Raw genomic sequence first — 7,218 nt, 5'->3', positions numbered from 1 at the left:
GGGAACGTGTGGCCACCGCGCGCGCTCGTCTAGGCCGGCGCTTTTCGTCGCGCCCACACAAACGAGATATTTTCTCGCCAACTTGAACACGTTTTCTCACGGAGGGATCTATTACGGGGTCACAGACTAGCTTTTTTATTTTTAAGACAATTCACGAAGGGTCTGTTTAGGACACATCTAGATGTGACATAATTATGTCACATTTAAGCTGATGTTCATTCTGTTTGTAGTCTATTTTTTCTTTGTCCTAGTTTTTTTGTTTCTTATTGTTGCATTATAAATTTGTAGGAGCTTAGATGTGATATTTTTTTAAAAAACATCTAGATGTGAATTAGACAAACTGATTCACGAAAATTTTATTAATCCGTCAACAAAGTTACAGGGACGAAAGAAAGGTTTCCGGGGTGGCCTAACCAGACATGGCGGCTGCCCCCTAACTTTAAAGCATGCTTCGCTACATTGTGAGCCTCGACATTCAAGTTCCTAAACTCATGAAAAAAAATACAAGAAGTAAAACTACGAGAATGTTTTAGGATTTCATGAATAATTGCACCATATCTCCCTCCGCTTTGCTGCTTGATGTCGTCAATCACGATCTTGCAGTCAAATGCCACCTGAATAGACCGGAGCTGTAGAACGTCTGCCAATGCCAATGATTCTCTAATCGCAAGTGCTTCAAGAGTGGTGGGATCCGTGGTGAATTTGAAGCCAAAGGTAGAGGCACCCAAGAAAGATCCTCCGCTGTCCCTGGCAATGGCTGCCATGGCTTCCACACCCAATCTTCCGGCCACGGCAGCATCCACGTTAATCTTCACCATATTGGACGGGGGGCAATCCAATGAAAAGGACGCGATACTCTGGTGCTACCTCCCGTCGGCGTTGGCTTTCTTAGAGTGTGTATATCTACCAAATATGACTGTATGAATCATAGTTTTAAATAGCCGGCTATAGCTCCGCTCTAGTCCGCTATAGCCTTTTCAGCAGGGTGCCGCTAAATGGTCGCCTTCATAAATAGCCCGCTATAGTCCGCTATAGCTGATTAAAAGGCCCGCCGCTATTTTTGATAGCCTGCTATTTAAAACATTGGTATGAATAGATGGGTGGACAAAGGGCTCTGGTGGATGTCTTCATACACGACTTTCCTCTTCGCACCCCAAATAGCCCAAAGTGTGACTGCCATATGCATGAACATGTCCGTTGTCAGAGCTTCATTCATAGCAAACAACCACTCCCGGGGATTACCGCTAGTATGCTGGCTCATCTCCTGGACTAGATCTCCGTCCGCTAGAGACCATATGCAGCGAGCCATTGTGCAGTCAAGCATTGTGTGTCGCCAGGAATCAGGAGCTCCACATATCTTGCACGCTGCTGAATCAGCCATATGCCGGTGTTCGAGCACATCCGCGGTGGGTATTGAGCTTCTCGCAAGCCTCCAGAGGAAGAGCTTCATCTTGGGTGGAACTTCTGCCTTCCACGGCGTTCACGGACTAGCTGGCGTGGGCGATTGGGATTGGGGACAAGGGGAGGATGGGCCCCACCCCCACTGAAAAACAGGGGGGCTGAGAGATTAGTTAGAAGGAAATTAAGTAAAAGCCCGTAATGGGTCCGTGTGTGTAGGATTATTGGTTTGATATTGGTCGTCTTCCTCCACGAGCCGTGTCTCAAACACACACATGGGCACGGAAGGATCCTCAGAAACCGCTTATCCAAACAAACCTGGTTTTTGCAACACAATTACTCCATATGGATGCAACTCCGACCGCTTATGGATGCAGTTTGCTGGGTTGATCAATTCGGACATGCGACAGTTAGTCTGAAAGATCTGGCCATTTTTTTCATGGCTCATTTTGCAAGATACGGCGGATAGATTGCTTCACAGAGGTTGGCCAAACTGTATTATTTTGCCAACTATGCAAAAGGGAACCAGAAACCACTGCCCACCTCATCTTCAAATGTCATTACACTATCTGAATTTGGAACATGGTCTATGATTGGCTAGGAATCCAACCGGCGACTCCGGCATGGAGCAATCTCCAATCATTCAAGCAATGGGTGGTGCTCAAACGATGGAATGCTAAGAAACTCCAGGAAGGCGTCGCCTCTCCACAGTGTTCCGTTCCAAAGCTTCCCTTCCTTCCAAAGTGGATGCGACGATTAAGCATGAGGCGAAGACCTCGGTTGTCGTCAGGGCTAGATTTTGGGCAACTTAATTCCGGAAGAGTGATCCCCATGTTTCGGACCTACGTGGTCATGTAACCTTTAAAACATTGTCTTACCCCTCTTAATTAATGAGATGAGGCAAAGCTTTTGTCTATGTTTCTTTCTCTAAAACCACTATAAATTAGCCTCTGCTCATATGTATGTTTTCATTCAGGAATATATATGTTTCTATGCTACTCCCTCTGTAAACTAATGTAAAACTGTTTAGATCACTTCTAAACATCTTATATTAATTTACAGAGGGAGTATGTAAATAAAAAAAATAGACAAGTATGCCAACCTATAATAATGATATATAATAATGATAATGGAGCATTGCTATACACACGACGATCGTCCAAGGCTCCTAGCAACACAAGAAAAATGTCAGTGGCAAGAGAACCAATTTGTGGTTACAGGTTATAGTTGGGAGGAATAGAAGAGCGGCGGTACTCTCAGCCCATCAAGAATCAAACTTTGATTTAATGTTTTTGGTGTGTTATAAAAGGTGCAAATATTCTATTAGTGGAAGGTGACGTTTTTGTCGATAGCAAGGCGCCTATAGTGACTTCGTTAGTCTCAAGACTCGCTGCTCAGTCTCTCAGAGGTGTGTAGAGTGTGCGTACATTTGTCATAGAGATTAGTGCTTGTATGTGTTTGTGAGCGCCTGCATCTAACTGTGTTTTTCAGAAGAAAAAATATTAGACACAAGGCAATATTGATAATCCTTTAATACATTATGCTCCCTAATTTTGAATGGCTCACAGCCAATTGAGGGTAACAATTTTGGAATTATAGGATTGATGATGAGCTGCTAGAGATGCCCTTAGCTAGCTAGTGCTCTTTTGGTAACTGACAAGAAAGCCCACACTGATCGGTCTCGACAAGTGGAGTCTGTATCCCGCGATTTCCACGGTTGGCATGCTATTTTCGGGCATGTTGGGTCGATGACAGTCAAGTCTCATCTTGATCATGGAGGGCTAATAATACTGCAAGTCTCAACTTAAGCGATATGACCGTCCATTTCTCGCTACTTGAACGCTGTAGCATACATATATGAAGTAGAGTACTGCTTTGGCAGTGTTGCTCTATCCATGACTAACACACATAGACAAAAACGTCCGGATCAGAAAGAAAAATACTCCCTACTAACGAGTGGCTCACAGCAACGGCACTGTGGTGGTGGTAGTAGTAGTAGACGACTAGTACAACTAGTAGTGTTACTAGTAAGAGTAATACAGTGCTGATACGATGCGTTGGGTGGATCTGCCGACAGGAGTGGAGAAGCCGGAAAAGGTTAATTTTGGCGCGATTCGGCATCGAAAGTCTGGAACCCACGCGCGGCTGAGGTGAGGCCCCCCTGCCCAGCAGCGGCAGGTTCATCCATCGGCCGAGCTGTGTCCTCAAAACTGGGAGTGAAGGGAAGACATGAGAAGAGAACATGGTGGGTTGGTGATCCAGTTGCAAGCCAACAGGCAACACATTTCACCTGCTGGCTGGCCGTGCTGCTTTTCAATTCCTGCTAGGCGTGAGTAACGGGTGGCTGATCGTGCTCGTGGGAGTCCTGAATCATGGGGTATAAGGCCAACTCCAACGCCGCGACCTATTTCGTCCGTCCACGTCTGTTTGGATCCGCGCGGCAGCAGCAACTGCCCGTCCTCTTGAAGGATGAGGTGATGGACGCCGAGTACGAGGAGCAGTTGGAGCTCTCCACGACCACGGACCAAGCGGCACCACCAAAGCTGCTTCTCCACGCCGTCAAGCCGGAACCTCATTCGCCACCTCACCGACTAGTGAAGGCAGAGCCTCCTCCCCCTCCGTGCTTTCCCTCGCGTAACCGCGGCGCCCAAATCGCAAACCGCGTGAAGGACGAGCCGTAGTCGTCACCGCCACGCCTCATCAAGGAGGAGCGGCAGTCGCCACCGCCTAGCCTAGCCACACCGGTGGCGTCCCACCCACCTTGTGTGATCGCCGCATAGGCATGCGGGCAAATACTCCACTACCTCGGCGGCGGTCATGGAGGCAGTAGTGGTGACAATTCGTCCTCCCGAAGCGTGTTAACGGTCCAGGAGTTCGCGGGCAGGGAGTGGCGACGGGAGGACAAGCGCAACGCCGCGCGCCGGCGGAGTTCACAGACTCCGACGTCCTGCCGCCACAAATCTTCAATGACTCGGGGCTCTCAATGGTTTGGGTCCTCGACTGGTTGAAGACCACAACGGAGATGAGCAAGCGTCGTCTCCGTCGCCTCGATGAGGAAATGGTGAAGCAAGCCGAGGAGTGGTCTCTTCGCGAGACCGTCATCGTCTCCGGCAAGTCCCGCCGCCCGTCTCCCCCCCCCCCCCTGCCGCCCACGTCCGTGATGGTCGTGGCCGCACTGCGCACGACGCAGGAGCAAGCGGAGAAGATCATCCGTGAGCATTAGGCGAGGGTCGGGAGGCCCTACCGTGACCCCGCACCCTTCCGCCGCTCGAAGCCCGACTCCGATGGGGAGTAAGGTGCCGCAACCAGCCCGACATGGTGTACGAAGCCACCATAAAGTATAGGAGTATACAGTAGTTTACATTTACTTTTTCTTTTTAGTTTTAGTTCACGTCCAGTTTTATATGTGAAAACTATCTAATTTTGAATAAAAATCGTCTAGTTTGTCTAAATTTGCATCAACTCTGTTTCTTTCTGTTAAATAACGTTCAAAATGTAGCCGGCATTTGTGGTTAGCTTTGAATGGACGCCTCGCGTGTTAATGTCCGGACACCGGTCCGGACAAGTCCGCGGACAGATGCAATGTCCATTTTAGGGGGTTCGTGTTGGAGATGCTCTAAGCCTTTTATCTATAGTATTCATTGTTTTTGACCAGTTCTGCCTTTTTGTTTTATGTTTTCACCTGGGTTTTCCGGCGCCCTTTGCCGATAGAAGGACAACTCCGACGATTTTGATATTTGGTTTGCTCAACTAAAAATTAAAAGTACTTTTTTTTGCATGGTAAAAAATTAAAAGTACATAACTAATCTAGAAAGGACGGTGATCTCGTATGTCTGGACAGACTGGCCAGCAGCACCTCCGTCGCAATCGGTGGCATCATCTACATCAAAATCGTCGGAGTGGTCCTTCCGGCGGCGAAGGTTTACATGAATTTCGTTGTGTTTACATGAATTATATTCCAATTTGTTTGTATTGCGGGCGATGGTTTGAATTATACATAAAAATATCGATATTCGACCGTTAACTAAAAACTAGAAAAAAAATCCTACAACTTGTACCGGACGACCATACCGTTGTCAGAGCAACTCCAACGGGGCGACCCAAACGGACGCGCGCTTTGTCCGCTTTTCGTCCGTTTGGGTCGGCCAAGTGGACGTGCGCGTCCGCATTTTAAAATGAGTCGGCTTGACCGCCCAACAGGGAGGCCGACCCAAATGTGCCGGTGTGGAAAAAAATTAACAAGTTGCACGAAATAAACAAAATTAAACATAAAGTGGCCGGTCAAACGCCGGCCAAAGTCCACCTAAATCTAATAAACATTAAATAAAACATTAAAAAAAAGTCTGCGCCCGCATGCTGCCGCCCCGCACGCTGCCCTAGACGTCGTCGGCCTTGCCCTTGCCCTTGCCGTCGACGCCGCCGTCGTCGATGAGGTCGATGAAGACCGGAGCAGGGCCTGCCCACGCGAACACCGCCTGGTACGCTGCCAGGGCAGCCTCCTCCGGCGTCTGCTGGGGCGGCGGCATTGCGGCCAGCCGCGCGCGCTCCTCCTCCTCCTCCTCGAGCCGGAGAGCCTCCGCGTCATGTTGGAGCATGGCCTCGTAGCGCATCTGCGCCTTGCCATCGGCCTGCTCTTGGCGGAGCCAGTGCTCCTTCTAGCGCTCGAGGTGGGCCGCCTCCTACTCCGGCGTCGCGGCGAAGTGGACGGGAGGCGCGCTCACCCACTCGCGGTACTGGCCCGTCCACGAGTAGGCCTCCTCCGGCCAAGTGGGTGGAGGCGGGGAGCGCTTACGCGTCGGCTCCGGCTCCAGCTTGGCCTGGACGGGTGGCGACGGTGGCGGTGGCGGCACGAAGAGCGGGGTGTGGACGGAGTCCCCCGTCGCCGATAGGGCAAGGGCTTGCTCCAGCCCATCCTCATAGCGCATCTGGCGGTAGGCTTGCACGTCCTACCGCCTTCCCCTCTGGCGGTAGGTCCTTTGACGGCGACTGACGGCCGTTGGGCAGCTGCTGACGTGGAAAAGGGCCTACCGCCATCGGGTACGGCGGTAGGTTACTGAAGCCTACCGCCAGACCCTCTGGTGGTAGGGTCATGTGTGCTGGATAAGGTGGGAAGGGGCTGGATATTTCCTCCCCCTCCTCAACCACTCATTCAGGCCACTTCACCTCTCCACCGAGCTCAACTCTCCCCCCTCTTTCTTTGAAGCACAAGAGCCTCCCAAATCTCTCTCATTTGTTTGAGATTTCTCCGGTGGATTCTTACCATTTTCATCACTCAAGGTGGCTCTCTCATTTCCCCTCATTTTGATTGGTTGAGATTTTTGTTTACTTTGCATTTGCTCATTTGATTGCAAACCCTAGCTCATTATTTTGGTGTGGTCAAATCAATTACTATGATCCATTTAGGTTTATGTTTGTGATTTCCTTATGTATTATGTGCTTAGAATTGCTTGTAGAATAGTTTGTGTACCTAGATCTAGTGCTAGTCTTAATGTACATAATTGGGGTTGGGTTAGGCTTAAGAAAGCAATTAAAGCTAAGTTACTTTAATAGCAATTTTCTGAAATGTAGGATGGCACCGTTCGTTTTCTTTGAAACTTCTGCTAAGGCGGCGGCGAACCGTAACGCAAATTGATTGAGGAAAAGATGAACTTGTGGATCGAAGCCATTGATGCGTTGAATGCGGAGTGTAGGGGCTTTTCATATAATTATTTCAATAAAGACCGTTCCGAAAATTTTATAACAAAAAAGGAGAGGCAGATGAAGAAGCTCAAGACGGCGGAAAAAAATTGTAGGCGTGATCTTGCAATGCAAATTGCATTG

The sequence above is a fragment of the Aegilops tauschii genome, chromosome 2 (assembly GCF_002575655.3).
Source record: "Aegilops tauschii subsp. strangulata cultivar AL8/78 chromosome 2, Aet v6.0, whole genome shotgun sequence".
Lineage (NCBI taxonomy): Eukaryota > Viridiplantae > Streptophyta > Magnoliopsida > Poales > Poaceae > Aegilops > Aegilops tauschii.
The sequence above is the reverse complement of the archived record's forward strand: the minus strand, read 5'-3'. Positions refer to the sequence as shown.